This window comes from Oncorhynchus clarkii, chromosome 26 (assembly GCF_045791955.1).
Source record: "Oncorhynchus clarkii lewisi isolate Uvic-CL-2024 chromosome 26, UVic_Ocla_1.0, whole genome shotgun sequence".
In the NCBI taxonomy this organism is placed as follows: Eukaryota; Metazoa; Chordata; class Actinopteri; order Salmoniformes; family Salmonidae; genus Oncorhynchus; species Oncorhynchus clarkii.
Window position 1 is genome coordinate 9,305,867 of NC_092172.1, and position 19,375 is coordinate 9,325,241.

General features: G+C 42.5%; 1 protein-coding gene across 1 annotated transcript in view; it reads left to right on the forward strand.

Moving 5' to 3' along the window:
• LOC139384720 (cadherin-8-like) overlaps positions 1-19,375 on the forward strand; it is a 91,477-nt gene that overhangs the window by 15,082 nt on the left and 57,020 nt on the right. The window lies entirely within an intron of this gene.

A 19,375-nucleotide genomic window follows, 5' to 3' on the forward strand; every position in this document is an offset into this window, starting at 1 on the left:
CAAAAATTTGTTGTATCATTAAAAATGCATACAGCGCAGGATTTAAACAACTAAATGCCGGCGTTCTATTTCTCTTAATGCTCGCTCCTGCTCTCTCTCTCTCTCTCTCTCTCTCTCTCTCTCTCTCTCTCTCTCTCTCTGCTCTCCTTTCTCTCTCTCTCTCTCTCTCTCACCTCAACCTTGTTTTATGGCAGTAACACTGAGATGATGCCTGTGTAAATCCTCTATCCTTACATAATGTTCAAATCCACATACAGTACGTGCACATACTCCATTTCCTCTCTCCAGATATTGTTACCTTTTGGCCGTACATTTATCGTCAGACGTAGGAGAAGGCACAATCCCTCAGACGCAGTGATACAGACGCTTATGAGATATACTCTTAAGGTCATGTATAGGCTAATTCCCTATAAATGCATCAAATATTACAGTATATGCATCCGGTGTCCAAGTCTGTTGCCACAGAAACCCTGAGGATATAACAAAGTTGCCATTGTTCACACCAAGGTGCTGAGTTAGTGAGTGCATGGGTATTTTCATGGTTTAGTGCAGAATCCTAATAAATGGGTATTTGTGATGTAAACTTGGAAAGGCTTGCAGTGATTAGCGCTCCCATGTCAGTGTTTGCGAGCTGATATGTGGTGTTAACCTCTCCTCTAGCGACTGGCGGCTCTGCTTCATGCGTCCTGGCCTCGGCTCGATCTGAAGTTGCGGTGCTGGTGCATTGAGCGGCTCAACGGAGTTGGCTGGCAAAGTGCTCAAACTAATCATTGGAATGAAGTTGTTCACCTCTAATGCTTTGCTTGTGCATTGCTTTGGCTAAATCATCCCTTTTTTGGGTTGTTCGCTTTTCCCCAAACCAAAAAAAAGCCATTTGTTTAATCCTAACAGGCTTAATGCTTTCAGTCCCACAGTCTTTTATTGACATTCCATCATTCATTGTCTTCTAGATATACCAGTTAACTCACCCCAATTATTCTGTGGATATTATACATGCGCCCTATGTGTACCACTATAGAGAGCTCGTTATGGTGACATGTTGGGACGTGACCTTTATGTCACCCTCTATGGGTGAATGTAATATGGGCCTATATTCGTTCAAGACATGTGCTAAACATTGGGCAGACAGGATCAATTTGCCATAATTACAAATTATTCAAATCTACGATTATAATGATCTAAAACCTACTAATTGGCCTCTTGCAATGATCGTGGGCAGCTAAGAAACCCTTCGAGCCAGTAGATGTTTGGCTCAGCTCTCCATCCCTCTCCTATGGATGGCATCCTCAGCCTGAGTAGCTGCAGGCATCACAGCTCATCCCTGTGCCTCTACTCCCATACACAGCCCAGGAGCAAAACGGGGACTACAAAGTAATCTTGTTAAGAATGGATGTTGTTATTGTGCATTTGGCTTCATGGTTAGCTAGGAGCACACGTGGGCTGCCGGAAGAAGACAATATGGGAAGGGGTGGGTGGAAAGCCTATTCCTGGAATTTTTAAAGATGACAGCAACCACCCCCCTTCCTCCTCGCATCTCACCCTCATGATCCAAAACAACAACAAAGATGAAATGAACAATGGCGCTGACATTTGCTTGAGGAGCCATTTCTTTACCAATCTCCACTAGTGAAGATGATGATAATCATAGCAGAGTGAAAGGAAGAAAGGGTGCTAACCTTAATCACTGTTTTGTCGCTATTATGGTGAGTTGAGCAGGAAAAATTGTGAAAGAAAGTATCCATGGAGAATCAATGGCCCAGGCACTTCTCGGCGAAACTGCATCAGCCAACAGACTGTGCCTCTGACCTTTATCCCAAATGAATTATTTCTGTTTAATGATCCTTTTGTGAGAAGAAAGAAATAGCTGAAATAATTGCTGAAAGTATAAAACACCTTAAAAGGGCAACCTAGCAGACTTTTCTCAACAACCCAGTGCACACACAAACTCATATCCTCTGAAAATGCTTTTATTTGCATCTCCACGGTGTCCATGACTCAACAGCAAAGCCTTACAAATGAAAAAGTCCAGCATTTAGAAAGGACCTACTATCAGGTAGTGGTGGCAATGCAGGCTTAATGTGTGAAACCTTTGGATGCACAATATTTTCAGATTTTTCAGTTCTGGATGAGGGGATGGGGGGGGGGGGGGGGGGGGGTGCGTGCATGATAAATTCAGAACGTTGTAATATAATATCCAGATGAGTCATGAATCCTTAATGGAAATCAGGACTGAACATGTAGGGTCTTGGAATTGTGCTCAAAGAACGATGGCTTTCTTTGTTAGCTGCCAATTGTGTTGGTAATGGGCTTCTGTTTTAGACACACACACACATGCCATTATCCATCTCTTCGCTGTATTGTGTTGTTCAGACATGTGCCCTTGGCTGATAGTAAGCAAGAGGGATGGGAGGAATAGGAGTAAGCCAACAATTGTGTGAAAAGCTATGACTTAGCGTACAGTGAAATACATTGTTCTTGGGGCGTAGCTATAATGGTATATCATCAGTTTGGTTATGCAACTGAAAAGGACATGTAAACTCAGCAAAAAAAGAAACTGACCTTTTTCAGGACCCTGTCTTTCAAAGATAATTTGTAAAAATCCAAATAACTGCACAGATCTTCATTGTAAAGGGTTTAAACACTGTTTCCCATGCTTGTTCAATGAACCATAAACAATTAATGAATATGCACCTGTGGAACGGTCGTTAAGACACTAACAGCTTACAGACGGCAGGCAATTAAGGTCACAGCTATGGAAACTTAGGACACTAAAGAGGCCTTTCTAAAGACTCTGAAAAACACCAAAAGAAAGATGCCCAGGGTCCCTGCTCATCTGCGTGAACGTGCCTTAGGCATGCTGCAAGGAGGCACGAGGACTGTAGATGTGGACAGGGCAATAAAGTGCAATGTCCATACTGTGAGACGCCTAAAACAGCGCTACAGGGAGACAGGACGGACATCTGATCGTCCTCGCAGTGGCAGACCACATGGTACAAAACCTGCACAGGATTGGTACATCTGAACATCACAGCTGCGAGACAGGTACAGGATGGCAACATCAACTTCCCGAGTTACACCAGGAACGCACAATCCCTCCATCAGTGCTCAGACTGTCCGCAATAGGCTGAGAGAGACTGGACTGAGGGCTTGTAGGTCTGTTATAAGGCAGGTCCTCATCAGACATCACCAGCAACAATGTCGCCTATGGGCACAAACCTACTGTCGCTGGACTAGACAGGACTGGCAAAAAGTGCTCTTCACTGACTAGTCTCGGTTTTGTCTCAGCAGGGGTGATGGTCGGATTCACGTTTATTGTCAAAGGAATTAGCATTACACCGAGGCCTGTACTCTGGAGCGGGATTGATTTGGAGGTGGAGGGTCCGTCATGGTCTAGGGTGGTGTCTCACAGCATCATCGGACTGAACTTGTTGTCATTGTAGGCAGTCTCAACGCTGTGCGTTACAGGGAAGACATCCTCCTCCCTCATGTGGTACCCTTCCTGCAGGCTCATCCTGACATGACCCTCCACAATGACAATGCCGCCATCCATACTACTCGTTCTGTGCGTGATTTCCTGCAAGACAGGAATGTCAGTGTTTTGCCATGGCCAGAGAAGAGTCCGGATCTCAATCCCATTGAGCATGTCTGGGACCTGTTGGATCGGAGGGTGAGGGCTAGGGCCATTCCCCCCAGATATGTCCGGGAACTTGCAGGTGCCTTGGTGGAAGAGTGGGGTAACATCTCACAGCAAGTACCGACAAATCTGGTGCAGTCCATGAGGAGGAGATGCACTGCAGTACTTAATGCAGCTGGTGGCCACACCAGATACTGACTGTTACTTTTGATTTTGACTCCCCTTTTTGTTCAGGGACACATTATTCCATTTCTGTTAGTCACATGTCTGTGGAACTTGTTCAGTTTATGTCTCAGTTGTTGAATCTTGTTATGTTCATACAAATATTTACACATGTTAAGTTTGCTGAAAATAAACACAGTTGACAGTGAGAGGACATTTCTGAGTTTATGATGGTGAACGTCTGAAAATCGTTTTTTTATTTTTTATTTCCTCATTCTTTACCGTTGTAGCATACAGTTTTGTTATCAATAGTAGAGAGTCCAATGATCAAATGTTCATATGTTTAAAGTCCGTTGACATTATTCTACATCACTGTCCATGTGGACTGATGTTTATCTTGACCCCCATATCCTGAGCTCATCTGGTTACCCTGGAACTGAAAACAAACATCAAGGAGTTCACCTGCTCCACCACATATTGAGAAATGGAACTAAATGATAATGCACCTCATGTGCATTATCATTTAAATAGCGCGACCAATGTCAATTACAGATACATCTTCTTGGAACTACTCATATTTTTGTTATTTTATTTACCTAGGCAAGTAAGTTAAGAACACATTCGGCCTACGAACAGTGGGTTAACTGTCTTGTTCAGGGGCAGAATGACAGATTTTTACCTTTGTCAGCTCGGGGATTCGATCAAGCAACCTTTCGGGTACTGGCCCAATGCTCTAACAACTAACCACCTGCTGCCCCAATATTGTAGATGTATGATGTTTATTGATCATCAACATATGAGGAACAGGTACCTGGGGATGCAGTACCTGTATGTACAGTTGCTGTGATAGTTTCGTCACTTCATATCTTCATTGATCTTAAAATGTATTACACTCACTCATAGGGTATGACCTAGCAAACCGATTGCGACCTCTGGATCGATGCTGCCACACAGCCCTGTAATTTCTCACTATTTGTGTAGTCCCCTGCCTGGTGATGTTTGCCTAATCCCAGTAGCCTGTATCCCCACTGCTAAAATGTGCCATGTTTATCAATGTTTTCTTGCACTCAAGAAAAGAATGTCATGTTTTCTTATCTCCCATTTATGGAGATACACAGTGTGTGTGCTCTGAAAATGCTAATGCTGAGGGTGTGTCCATGTTGATGACCTTTTCTTTTTGTTGATGCACAATGTTTTCATAAATAGCGTACTGATATCCCAGGCTGTGTAATTACCGCACTACAACACACGGGAGCCTCTTTATTAGTTTTCTGACAATGGCCTGCCTCGTCACAGCCGGCGGGTAGGAAACGCACTCGTGTTGTCTTGTATATACAAAGATGATCCCCCGTATGTCGTCCTCTCTTCGAGGGCTTTCGATTAAGCTATTGCTTAAAGATGCATATTCAGTGGGACATATTCTGCCTCGATTTAGGTTCACTTTAAGGGCTGTTGAGTTACATACATTCGTCTTGTTTCATAAATAAGGGCACAATAGAACTTGTGGGCGTTGTAATCATACAGCTCTATCACTGCATCTGATTAATATCAAGTAGGATAAAGGCAAAGCCAATTAACACTGAGGTTATGACTAGCTGACAATGGCTGTTGTATTATTCATGTTAGTTTCTGTTCTTTTCATTTAATCATGGCGATGATGTTCAGACATTAAACTACGAATTCAATTACCTTTTCAACAATGTACTTAGTGAGAGATACTAATTGCAAGGTAGCCTGCTCATCGACAGGTGCGTGTCAACACATCTGAAAGGTCGGACCTTTGAAGAATCGGGATGAGTCTTTTGGATTGGATTATCAAACATTTACAATGGAATAGAAGGGAGATTCCATCCTTTGTTGCATCACTAGTAGCAAGGATGCTGCATTCCAAAAAGGTCTGTGCATATGTAATTGAATCCCACTCTGTCTGTACTAGCTTTGCACTTGTCGATAAGGATCACACTCTGCAGGTTCGGCTCTTGGGATTAGGGCAGAGGCGCTTGATCTGAGAGAGGAGAGGGAAACGGTTTGCATAAAATCACAACTCCACTGAATCCGTTTTGAAAAAGGCTGTGTCAACTGATTGAGGTTATTGTCACATGCCTAGCCCTGGACTTAGCCTAGCTTATTGTGTCTTCAGGATACCTTTGTTAACAATTAGCTCATACAATGGTGATACAGTGCTAGATCTTTCCTCTTGATGTATCCATATACACCCACACACACCTCCGCACACTTTCCCAAACAAAAGAAACAGTGTTGCTCAAATCACGTTTGCCTAAACAACACAGTATGTCTCATCATACCGGAAAGTTAACTTGACTTTTATCATACAAGCTGCGGTTGGCCTGGCAGATAACGGCATGCCCAGAAGTGCCTTGGATCAGCTATCTGGGTCCCTTGTGCCCGAATGGGATCAACACAGCAAAGGGGCTGGATGTGCCAGTTACGGAACATAATTACTACTAATGACCATTAGGAGTTCAGTTTTCACCCTCCAGGGGTTGGAGAAAGGGCTTCCGTCTTATCAGTTGATTAGAGCAAATAGAGGGGCCGGATCCTGAATGTTAAGTAAACGGGGGGCTAAAATGTGTTGCATTATCTGGGGAAGACTAATGGAACAGCTAAAAGTCCATCTCCCACTAATGCACAGCACACATACGGAACCGCTTACAAGAGTCATCAAATCTGGACACATTTGTTCCACCCTGATATAAGTTTCAGGCTTTTGACATTTCTCCAAATTCACTCTGTAGACAATTGTTTTTCTCAGTTGCAGCACCTTGGATTTTTAGCACTCGCATTCAAGTGTCGATGTCACTGTTGTTGGTTTTCCTCCTGCTAGATTCATTTGCATATGTAAATGAACAATTGATATGGATCTTCCACTGTCAGATTAACATTTTGCATAGCAACTTGCCAAGCAAGTAATTACTTATTGACAGACTCATATTTTGGAGGAAATTATAACATGAGGTGGAAACGGGGCCAAGTTGAAAACCTCTGATTAATCAATAGGTGGACATGAGTTGCGAGAGAGATCACTGCCAATCAAGACTGGATAATTAACTTTGTGCTGCTTCAGATTCACCTCGTGTTGAGACTCATCATCATTATCAGCATCCCGTCCACCTTCAACTGCAGGCCAAAGTTGGTTGATAACACTGTTTCACAAGTGAAGTCAAACTTTATCCTGAAGATACTCCACCTCCTAACATGCATACAATCTTTATGAACAATCGAGACTAAAATGTGGGACAATAAAATGCGCACTAAATAATGTTTGTTTTATTCACCAATGTCCTAAGGCATGTTTGCCAGGCCCACATATCCAATCTGGTGATGGCTTGACTCCAAGGCAACTCTAGCCAACCAAATGTACCATGCAACCTTCAACACGATGACCCCCTGTAACCTTGAACATTGGGAGTCACGAAAGTCAATAAGCAATTAATATCACTTTGGCGAGGCACTTAGAATTGTGACCGTGGACATTAGATCCGCTGTAATTATCCCGCTCATAATCCTGCATCAATAATAACATTTCCTTTGTCTGCATCAGCCTTAATTGCGAAATATTTTCAATGTGTTTGCATCAGCCCTATTCCCCCTTTAATATCATCCTTCCCGCGAGAGTAGCACCACGAGGAAAGATAGAGAGAGAAAAATATGTGCAGCTGCGCTTTCTACCAAGTAATCGAATCCCTCAAAAAGGGTTTCATTTTTCTTCATTTCTCTTGGACCAAAGGACCTTTAAACAGACCTATGCACCAAAAGAAGGCACCATAGAACACAATTATAATTCCAATACAGTGTTGTAGAGAAAATGTAAACAGATCGCTGGCTGCAAAGCTTGCCCTCCGATTTTTCCCAAAAGACTGGTAATAAAGTAGAACAGATGTAACAGTCGAAAGAGCTTTATACCTCTGTCCTTTTCTTGCTCTAGAAATTGAAAACTGTGGGCCCGTTAGATGCTAGGAGGAGAAGGGATACTCTAGATTTATGGGAAAGGGGGATTTTGCCATGGGTGTTAATGCGGTTTGTAAATAGAATATAATGTATGAGTATAAATGGTGTTCTCCAAAGCTGACATGCCTGCTTTCCCATACAATACATCTCTGTGTTTTGTCACCGGCTTAATTTCGAGTGGTTAACTGCCAGACTCTGAGGGGAAAATAAACAAACATAGTTCCCCCCAGATATCTGAACAAGTGCAAATTGGTGGCAAACTTTGATTTATAGAGTGCTTGTTGTATATTGGCAAATCTGGAATTCTCCAGGCAAGATATTTTTATCCCCATCCATTGTGTCTGAATATTCTGTTTGTTGCATTCTGTCTTGGGGCAGCATTTGTTTTATGTCTGATTTTGTTTTCCTGTTCATACCCCAATCCTTATGATGCACAAACACTAGTGAACTGCTTATCATCATTGTCTGGCTGTGGTTACGACTACTGATGTATTTAATGACTAGTGGGGAAAGTTATGGAAGGCATACAATTAGTGCCTCAGGACAAATCATATTTTTGTCGTAGTTGTGACCAGAAAAGTATATCTGAAAACAAATATCGCCTTTTAGCAAAAAAATATACAATATTGTTAATTATAGTGTCTTTGCACAGTTACAGTTCTTTGCATATTTAATTGGAGCGGAAATGCCTCTGTATTTGTGGAAGGGTTGAATATAGAAGATAGAATCTGTCAAATAATACAAGTATCCTCTTAGGAAGCATTGTGATATGAGCCATTTGTCACCATGAAAAAAATGTGTCCCATTAAAATGTGAATGCCAATTAGCAAAAACAAATTCCATCCCCCAAACACATTAATTAGACAATAGTTTTTGTTCATTTCCTTCTCGATTCACTTGTCGTTTTGTGGTAGTAATTAACAATAGTGTTGAATAAAACACATTTCGGTATAGCTTCGTTTAACATGCTACTGATGCCTTGGGATTCATTTCCGGCTCAGACCATGTAGGCCATATGATCTACTGTCCTGACCTTTAGCATATGAATCCAATCTTGTGGAGTTAGTCACTTAGCCTGGGAGAAGTCTTCTGCAGGCAGTTAAAGTGTAAAGTGACGATCTCAACTGACCTAGCCCTCTGATGTGTGTAAATCAGGGAGCTGGGTCGGGCCAGGCACTCTGGCAAGCAACTCTGGGAATGCCAGGCAGTGTGACTTCACTTTCTGAGAGGACTAGCAAGCCACTGAAGAACAAGTAATCCGTCTGCTCTGACACTGACACTGTAAAGGTTGTCCTCAGGCAAGGACTCCCTCTGTACAGCATGAGGAGTAGGTGTTAGCAGGAAAGTGTCATGGGCTTTCTCTTTTCCTCTCTTTTTCTCGCAAACACACTTTTTCTCTCTCACCTACACACACACACACTGGTACATAGAGTGGTGGCTACGAAGACGAGGTTAGTCTAGCACCATCTGCCATATACAGCAAGTTCCGAAAATAACAATCAATTTTCAACAAATCACTGCAGATTTTGTGCGTGGATTTGTTGATTTGTTGTCAGGGGAATTTATATATTGACTTATGATCTTCTGAATAGGATATGAGGAGATCTGCCCCATTGTAATTTCAACTAAATTGACTGTATCTATTGTATGTCATGTATTAAAGCTATGCCTCATGTAGGCACCAGAAACCTATTGGTTTCCCATTTGTGACTGAATTATCCCTGTTTGTTTGCTAGTTTTCTTTCTACCAGCTTTGCCCCTTGAATATAAGTATTATGTTGTGATCCCTCCAATAACAAGCTGTTTGAGGTCTAGCTGGTGCCCCAGTTAGAGAAGGGCATGAAGTTACTGTAAGTTAGTTTAATGGCGGGCGCCTGGTAACCGTGCATGGTCATGAACAGGCTGTTTTGAACAATGGCTAATCAAAAGCTCCACAGTGTGAGTGACAGCATCAAAGTGGATCTGCATACTGGGGGAATTCTCCAACTTTCTGATTCTCTGCAATTAAGACTGTGTGGGAAAAAAAATGCATGCTGTGATGATTTCTTTCACCAGGCACAAACAACACGAGCACTTCTCAATTCTGCTGTTGTGCTTGTGTACATTATTCTCAACCCCAGGAGAGCTAGGAGTTGAGAGAATTAAAAAGGAAGAGAGGGTACTGAAGGGTGGGGAGAGGGAAAAATGCAATATTTTCATGTTTTATTGTTGCAGAGCCTTTTTACAGCAGTAACAATGTTAGACAAATTATACACCGCACAAGGAAACGCTGTTCTTCGTCGATTATGACCACACAGGCCCCAAATAAGATCTGGTTTTTGACCTAAAATACTTGGAATTGATCGTTTCTGGCTTTAAAATGTCTTGGAAGAAGTATCTCTATATCTCCATTTATTTGCTCTAAATGTATCAAGATATGACATGTAACTCTTCTTTTCTCTCCCTCTATGTACAACTCCATATTTGTTTTTTTATCCTCCCGCACAGGTATTACAGGTCAGTAGATTTCATCACCCCATTTCTGTGCATGTAAGCATTTTTGTAAGCATCTGGAGCAACTTAATGGATATTGGAACCTCTTATAGAAGACAGAGGAGCATTGGACAATGGTGAGATTGACGAGTGTTTGGGTGTTTTCCCTGTGACCCTTCCGCATCTGGCAGGAACAGAGTCAGGCAGGTGTGACAGCCAGAATCCATCTCCCAGTCAGGGGTAATAGGGAGGGGCACTCATACAGAGACAACCCCCTCCCCCTTCCTGTTCTAGCCATCATTCCAGGAAGGACTCTATTTGTTTCAGTATCTTCCAGTAGGCTATTGGTCTGCTCTCTTATATGATTAGGACGACTTATGGCATGCTTTCTGACACGTTTTCTCTGTAAAAGACTGCTGCTTTCAAGTAACTACACTGATTCCATAGTGTAGTAAAATATACACTACATGGCCAAACGTATGTGAACATCTCCTCGTCGAACATCTCATTCCAAAATCATGGGAATTAATATGGAGTTGGTCCCCCTTTGCTGCTGTAACAGCCTCCACTCTTCTGGGAAGGCTTTCCACTAGATGTTGGAACATTGCTGCGGGGACTTGCTTCCATTCAGCCACAAGAGCATTAGTGAGGTCGGGCATTGATGTTGGGCGATTAGGCCTGGCACACAGTCGCTGTTCCAATTCATCCCAAAGGTTTTCGGTGGGGTTTAGGTCAGGGCTCTGTGCAAGCCAGTCAAGTTCTTCCACACCGATCTCGCCAAACCATTTCTGCATGGACCTCACTTGTGCATGGTGGCATTGTCATGTTGAAACAGGAAAGGGCCTCCCCCAAACTGTTGCCACAAAGTTGGAAGCACAGAATCGTCTAGAATGTCATTGTATGCTGTAGTGTTAAGATTTCCCTTCACCGACCATTATTCCTCATCCACCAAACTTTACAGTTGGCACTATGCATTGGGGCAGGTAGCGTTCTCCTGGCATCCGCCAAACCCAAGTCTATTATTTTGTTATTTATTGAGAGGTTGCACAGGTGGGCGTCTGCAGTCGCAATGGTCTGACTTTTTTCCGTGGGAGGGAGCCCTAAATAAAGGTTGTTTCACTGCATATCTCTCTTAGTCCTCTGTAATGTATGTCATGACTCATTGTACAGAACATGAGGGTAAAGTCCCCTAGAAGTGTACTGGTTAAATTTATCCTAGAATAACAGTCTTTAATTTTTCTGGAATTATTATTCTGATAAATGTATTTTAGCCTATTGTCACGTCGATAGGTTGATAGGCTGTTTGAGAAGGTTTGAATCCTAAGCAACCTGCCTACACATTGTTTGAAGTACAGTAGACCAACATAGTAACTGTAGTAGGCAAAGCTATATGCTGGATAATCTTGGTAGAGCATTTCACTGGAATTAAGGGGCCTAGCCCGAACCCTGAAAAACAGCCCCAGACATTATTCCTCCTTCACCAAACTTTACAGTTGGCACCATGCATTGGGACAAGTAGCATTCTCCTGGCATCTGCCAAACCCATAGTGAAGCATAATTCATCACTCTAGAGAACGTGTTTCCACTGCTCTAGAGTCCGATGGCAGCGAGCTTTACACCACTCCAGCCGACACTTGGCATTGCGCATGGTGATCTGAGGCTTGTGTGCGGCTGCTCGGCCATGGAAACCCATTTCATGAAACTCCCTACAAACAGTTATTGTGCTGACGTTGGTTCCAAAGGCAGTTTGGAACTTGGTAATGAGTGTTGCAACCAAGGACACATTATTTTTACACGCTATGTGTTTCAGCACTCGATGGTCCCCTTCTGTGAGCTTGTGTGACCTACCACTTTGTGGCTGAGCCGTTGTTGCTCCTAGACGTTTCCACTTCACAATAACAGCACTGACAGTTGACCGGGGCAGATCTAGCAGGGCACAAATTTGACAAACTGACATGTTGGAAAGGTGGAATTCTATGACGGTGCCACGCTGAAAGTCTCTGTGCTCTTCAGTATGAACCATTCTACTGCCAATGTTTGTCTATGGCTGTGCGTTCGATATTATACACGTCAGCAACGGGTGTGGCTGAAATAGCCGAATCCACTCATTTGAAGGGGTGTCCACATACTTTTGGTAATGTAATGTATTGCCATGAATAGGTAATACGGTAATGCATGTATCTTCTAAAATGTACTGTACTGTACTTTATCCCAAGATAACATTACTAGACAAGCTCTGTTTCATAGGGTACTTTCAGCAGATCATATCTAAGTTATTTAATACTGTAGTAAATAAAATGACTAATTGCAGTCATGTAGACTGTCTCTCTTGGTGGTAAAAACAGCTCTATTCCTTGTGGCCGAACAGCATTGTACGGGTGCGTAACTCTGGAGCCCTGGAGTGTTGTCCTGTCAGTGGCATGGAAAATCCCTTTGTGGCTCAGCTCTAATGTAAATCACAGGTAAGGGGACCCTGAGCCTGGCTGATGTACCAGCAGTGTGCCGTGAAATCTCTGTTGACATTACCTTATGGGCAATTCCAGAAAGAGAGAGAGAAAAAAAGACACATGAAAAATTCAAAAAGTCAGTTTTGACTCCTGTCTCTTTCACTATGGAACTTAATTTAATTACAGTAAAAGGCTCGACTTTTTCCTATTTACCAGCTGTCATCTGTACATTCCCAGAACTGAGGACACCATCCCTGACAGTAACTAGTTATAAAAATAACTCCTAATTTACCTGCTCGTTCTTACATTTCCAATACCCCAAAGACCTAACCCGTTTTCTTATTTTTTTTCCTGGGTAACCTTTTAAACAGACTAAGATATTTCCCAGATTTGATGGGGAGAGAAAAGCAGATAACTTTAAAATGAAGTGAGGTAGCTAGGGAGATGAGTTACATGAAGCAATTTCTACGTTCTTCGGCACCGTAGGGAGGAAGAAATTACTCTCTTTCTGTAGCATATAACAATATTTAGTTGAAATGATCTCGACTGAAGTGCTGGACTAAAATGGGAGCACTTTATATGAATGTTCAGGACCTTGTCTGTTATTTTGCTGCATTCTTTTGAGTGGTGCAGTGTGATATAAAAGGTCAGCCGTTTTGCATTGGGATAAAGTTATGTAATTTTGGATAGGTCCTGAACTGTGTCTCAGAGCTACAACGATAATGTACTTGGCTGAGTTTCTCAAAAAAAAAGAAGAAAAAACAGCGTCACTGCTGTCTGTGGGAGGGTATGGTGATGTTTCTCTCCCTGGTCAATGGTTCCTTCTTCTCAGCAGTGTGAAACACACGCACACAAGCATGACTCACACAGACAGTGCTTCAGCCTGTAGGCGGCCGTCCACTCGGAAGTGACGTGACGTCTTCCAACACAGGTCGGTGTAATTCCAAGTTCCAACTCGACGACCTGCGTTGACGGTGCTACCTAATCGAGGGACCTTTTCCGTCCCCTAGCTATCTGAAGGGAGCTGCCAGCTGCTGCTGTGAAGAGCACTGCTTAACTGTTTTCCGCTACAGCAAAGCATCCTTTTTTTTCCCCCCCCATCCAAGAACATAAAACAATGGTGTTATTTGCATATCTAATGACAGTCAAACATCTGCTATCTGAGCAGCTAACCGATCGCTGCAGCTGTACATAGTCTATTGGTAAATAGCCCACCCATTTTCACCTACCTCATCCCCATACTGTTTTTATTTATTTATTTTTCTGCTCTTTTGCACACCAATATCTCTACCTGTACATAACCATCTGATCATTTATCACTCCAGTGTTAATCTGCATAATTGTAATTATTTGCCTACCTTCTCATGCCTTTTGCACACAATGTACATATAGACTCCCCTTTTTTCTACTGTGTTATTGACTTGTTAATTGTTTACTCCATGTGTAACTCTGTGTTGTCTGTTCACACTGCTATGCCTTATCTTGGCCAGGTCGCAGTTGCAAATGAGAACTTGTTCTCAACTAGCCTACCTGGTTAAATAAAGGTGAAATAAAATAAAAAAGTCGAAAAGCTTCTTAATTAAGGGGGGCGGGGGATATAAATCTAACCAATAACAGCAATGTTTCTAGATGTATTACATGCCTGTAGATACATTTCTCTCTGATACCTGTACATGAAATATCCCAATGGAGAGATATGCAAGCCTTGTTTCTATATGAAATCCAGGTGTTGCTGTGCGTTTATTGTTGGATTGGCGTACTTAGTTTAATATTCCTGCTAGCCCGCCACAGGGTACAGATACATGTTTTTAGTGCACTTGTGGCCTACTTTTTTTCAGTAGGACACACTTATAATTTATTCCCGACAGAGAAAACTCTTTACTGAAGTTGTCCATGACGCCTGGTCAAGGACTCAAAAGTCTGTTCTTCCGTTATTGAAATGTTGCGCAATGTTCTCTTTTTTTTTCCGTGGGAGGGAGCCCTAAATAAAAGTTGTTGCACTGCATGTCTCTCTTAGTCCTCTGTAATGTATGTCATGACTCATTGTACAGAACATGGGGGTAAACTCCCCTAGAAGTGTACTGGTTAAATTTATCCTGGAATAACAGTCTTTCATTTTACTGGAATTGTTATTCTGATAAATGTATCATTAGCCTATGGTCACGTCAATAGGTTGATGGGCTGTTCGATAGGCTGTTTGAGAAGGTTTGAATCCTAAGCAACCTGCCTACACCTTCTTTGAAGTACAATAGACCAACATAGCTACTGTAGCAGGTCAAAGCTATGTGCTGGAAAACCATGGAAGAGAATTTAAAACATAGTTTTCTGAGTTTAATTGACACAGGTAATAATAGTGTGTTTAACTGTTGACCATGTTTGGTGAGAAAGTTACAAAACAAAAAATCCTGTATAATACTCTGTAAATCAGAGTAGGCCACAGCTACGTTTCTACTCAACAGTCCAACATGAAGAACAGCAGCTCCATTGTCTAAAGGGCAATTCAGAATCCAAAGCTGTGGTTTTCCCTGTGGTCCATTGTGACAAATCCATCCGACTTTGCAACCACCATTCGCTTAGACACACAGCCGCGACCGTGCACCTCCCCAACATTCCTAACCGACGTGGCGACGGTTGGGGAAATGGCTTGAGACGTGCAAGAATTTGAAAAGTATTCAAGTTAACGGTCCAGTATTCAAGAACACTGGTGTGTGGATGCGTATACGTTTTTGGACTCCGATAAGCACTTAACCCTTAAAAGTGTAATTTACAAGATCACATTGCATGTTGTACTGGAGAATGAGATGCCTGTCTTCTGTCTTCTAACTAATTCATTCAGTTGTGCAATAATTAAAAAACAAAAGATGGTTGAAATATGAATTAGAAACCCAAGCAGCACCATCTGGACAACAATAACAATCCATCACAACGAAATGATGCATCAAATTGCACTTGCAACAGGTTCCATCTGTACCTTGCGAAATCAATCTCATTCTGATTTGAGTAGGTCAGCTGCGTGGAAAAAAGAAAACAATTTGCTCCTTGATTATTGTTGTTTTGTTCTGGCTTCTCCCCTAGCCTGTGGTGTGTATATTTAGGCTCATAGGTAGGCTAATCATACTGTGGAGGAGGTTAAAGCTAAAAACCTACCCCCGTTTAACAGACCGCACAGCATCCATCTCCTAATGAATTTTTACTGCTGCGGCTCCTTTGTCTCTGCACTCTACATAATGCAGAGGTTTCTGCCCGGGCACAGAATCTCAGAGAATGCATATGGAATGGCGATGCAATGGATAGATATACTCATTGCGTCAAGTGCATTGACTTGACTTTACAGTTAAATATTTTTATAGCACACTTGTGAAGGCGTCAGTAGCAGATTGATTGGCTCAGGTTGGGAAATTGTAACAAATTAAATGAACAGTGGGAATGACTCAATAGGGATAGTTTCTTACGTACAAAAGGTTATTCCCTCACTATAGCGTGTAAGGCCTTTAAAGTGTACTGCAAAATCATTTTCCATTTCCAAGTTTCTCTCAGCAGGCAGTCAGCCTGAAATACACACTCCTCACACACACACACACACACACACACACACACACACACACACACACACACACACACACACACACACACACACACACTACAAACTCCTCACGAACGCACACACACACACACACGGACGGATGCATGCACGCACACACACACACACACACACACACACACACACACACACACACACACATACACACACACACACACACACACACACACACACACACACACACACACACACACTCACAAACAACATATTTTCATGGATGAGTACATCTAATTGCATTGGCCTCTTAGACTAAAGGTAGCCAAATCATTTGCTCTGTGATCCTTTTGCCTTTGAATTAATCTTGAGAAGCAATAGTCTGGCCCAACAATAACACAACGGTTGCCATTTCTTCCTCTTCTCCTCCTCAATAGGGTTCTGCTCTGAGAGGTTGCACCATTCAAGACAGTGGATCTGACTTTAATTATTGTAACTCTCATTGTTGGAGTAGTGTGGTTCTCACTGAGGACATTTTTGGCAGATTTGATTAAAATGGTACTTTCATGGGATGGACTGCAGGGAAAATTGTCCCCAAGAATAGCTAAGTGTATCATATATCATGCATCGAGCCATCTGTTCCTTATATTCAAATGTTATTGCAATATTTAGAATTACAGATTATTCATGTAGGTGTAATTAACAAATTAAATCTTCCTAATGAAAAACTGTCTGTATAAATTGGTAGACTTCTTGCTCAGAATCAAGTAACTACAGTAAGCAATTCCTTAGTGTAGCCTTAAGGCACATATGTCAGAGTCAAGGCCCGCGGGCCACATCCGGCCCGCAAGAAGGTTTTTTACGGCCCCTGGGATGATCTTGATTTATTATTAGAACCGGCCCGCAGCAAGCCGGCAGCCCGCAGATCTTTTACACGCACCAATACTACATTTCCCACAATGCAAAGGTGACGCACCGAGCAGTAGGCTGCTTCATTTCAATATTTATTGGCACAGCAGTCGTCAGCATCACAGTAAAATTAACTTTCAGATACCCATCAAAAATGGCAAAACGGAAGGTGGATACTGAGAACCGGGGGTTTCAAACAAGGTGGGAGTCGGAGTATATGTTCACGAAGGTAGCTGGAAAACCTGTGTGTCTTCTGTGTGGAGAAAGTGTGGCGGTACTGAAAGAGTATAATCTGAGACGACATTATGAAACGAAACACGCGGACAAAAACAAGAATATGGACATGGAACAAAGGCTACAAAAGGCAGAGGAATTAAAACGAGGCCTCAAATCTCGACAAGGCCAGGCTGCTGTCAAGGCCAGTTTTATTTTGGCAGAAGAGATCGCTAAATCAGCCCGGCCATTTACGGAGGGGGATTTCATCAAAAACTGCATGATTAAAGTTTGTGACGAAGTTTGCCCAGAAAAAAGGCAACTCTTTTTAAATGTGAGTCTGAGCAGAAACACCATTGCCGAGAGAGTAGACCAGTTGTCCATCAATCTAAAAGAGCAGCTTGTGAAAAAGGGAAAAGATTTTATTGCATATTCCTTGGCTGTGGATGAGAGCACCGACATTTCTGACATTGCCCAGTTGTCAATTTTCATCCGCGGAGTGGACTCCAACCTAAGCGTGACAGAGGAGTTTTTGGCTTTACGTCCTATGCATGGCACAACTACGGGGCATGATTTGTATGAAGAGGTGTCAAGATGTGTAAATGAGATGGAGCTGCCTTGGGAAAAACTCGTGGGTTTGACAACCGACGGAGCACCTGCGATGTGTGGACACAGGAGCGGACTGGTGGCGAAGATACGGGAAAAGATGCAAGAGGAAAACGCGACAGGTGAGCTGACAGCTTATCATTGTATCATACACCAGGAAGCGTTGTGCGGTAAAGCCTTGAAAATGGAGCATGTAATGAGCATCATCACGCGCACAGTTAACTTTATCAGAGCCAAAGGTTTGAATCACCGCCAGTTCAAGGCATTTCTGACGGAGTTAGAAACGGAGCATGGTGATTTGCCTTATCACACAGAGGTGCGATGGCTAAGCCAGGGAAAGGTCCTTCAAAGATGTTTCGAGCTTCGTGAGGAGATTTGTCTGTTCTTGGACAGCAAAGGGAAAGACACAACACAACTCCGAGACGAAATGTTTCTGTGTGAAATGGCTTTTCTGTGTGACATTACGAGTCATCTGAATGCAATAAACTTGCAGCTGCAGGGTCGGGATCGTGTCATCTCTGATATGTACAGTACAGTGAAGGCATTTAAAACCAAACTGACTCTGTGGGAGACGCAGATGCGGAAAGAAAATTTGAGCCACTTTCCCAGCTGCCAGACCATGAAAGAGAAGCTCTCTACCAGTGCGTTCCCGAGCACACAGTTGGCTGATAAAATAGGTATGCTTGCCGCTGACTTTCGACGCCGATTTGCTGACTTTGAAGCACAAAAAAGCAGGTTGGAACTGCTCGGTAACCCATTTGCTGTTGACGTGGAAAGCTCACCACCAAACCTCCAAATGGAGTTGATTGACCTCCAATGCAATGATGCACTGAGGGCAAAATATGCGGCAGTGGGTGCTGCGGAGTTCGCCCGTTTCCTCCCCGGCACAATGCCCCAGCTGCGCATCCAGGCTGCTCAAACGTTGTCTATGTTTGGCAGCACATACCTGTGTGAACAACTGTTTTCTTTGATGAACCTGAACAAAACATCACACAGAAGTCGACTTACTGCTGAACACCTCCACTCAATTCTGAGGATTTCTTCAGCTCAGAGCCTTACCCCGAACATTGATGAACTTGTGGAAAAGATGGGACACCACCAAGTATCACCCTCAACCTCAAACAAGTGAACATTACTGTGCAATCACATATTTAGAGTTTTTACTCAGTTCAAGTTTAAAAGTTAAAATTTAATATTTGTTTTCACTGCATGTTACTTCTCCTTAAACAAAGTGTTGTTTTTGATTAATAGATTTTTGCACTTTATTTTTTTGTATTTCAATCCAATTATATTTTAAAAATATTTCAGTTGAGTGGATGATAGAAAATTGCTATTATTGTTTTTTCTTTGAAGTAAATTTAGCCCACTTTTGCTAAAATAGAAAATATAGTCTACTGATGGTGCCTTGAATACCGGTTTCTTTCATTT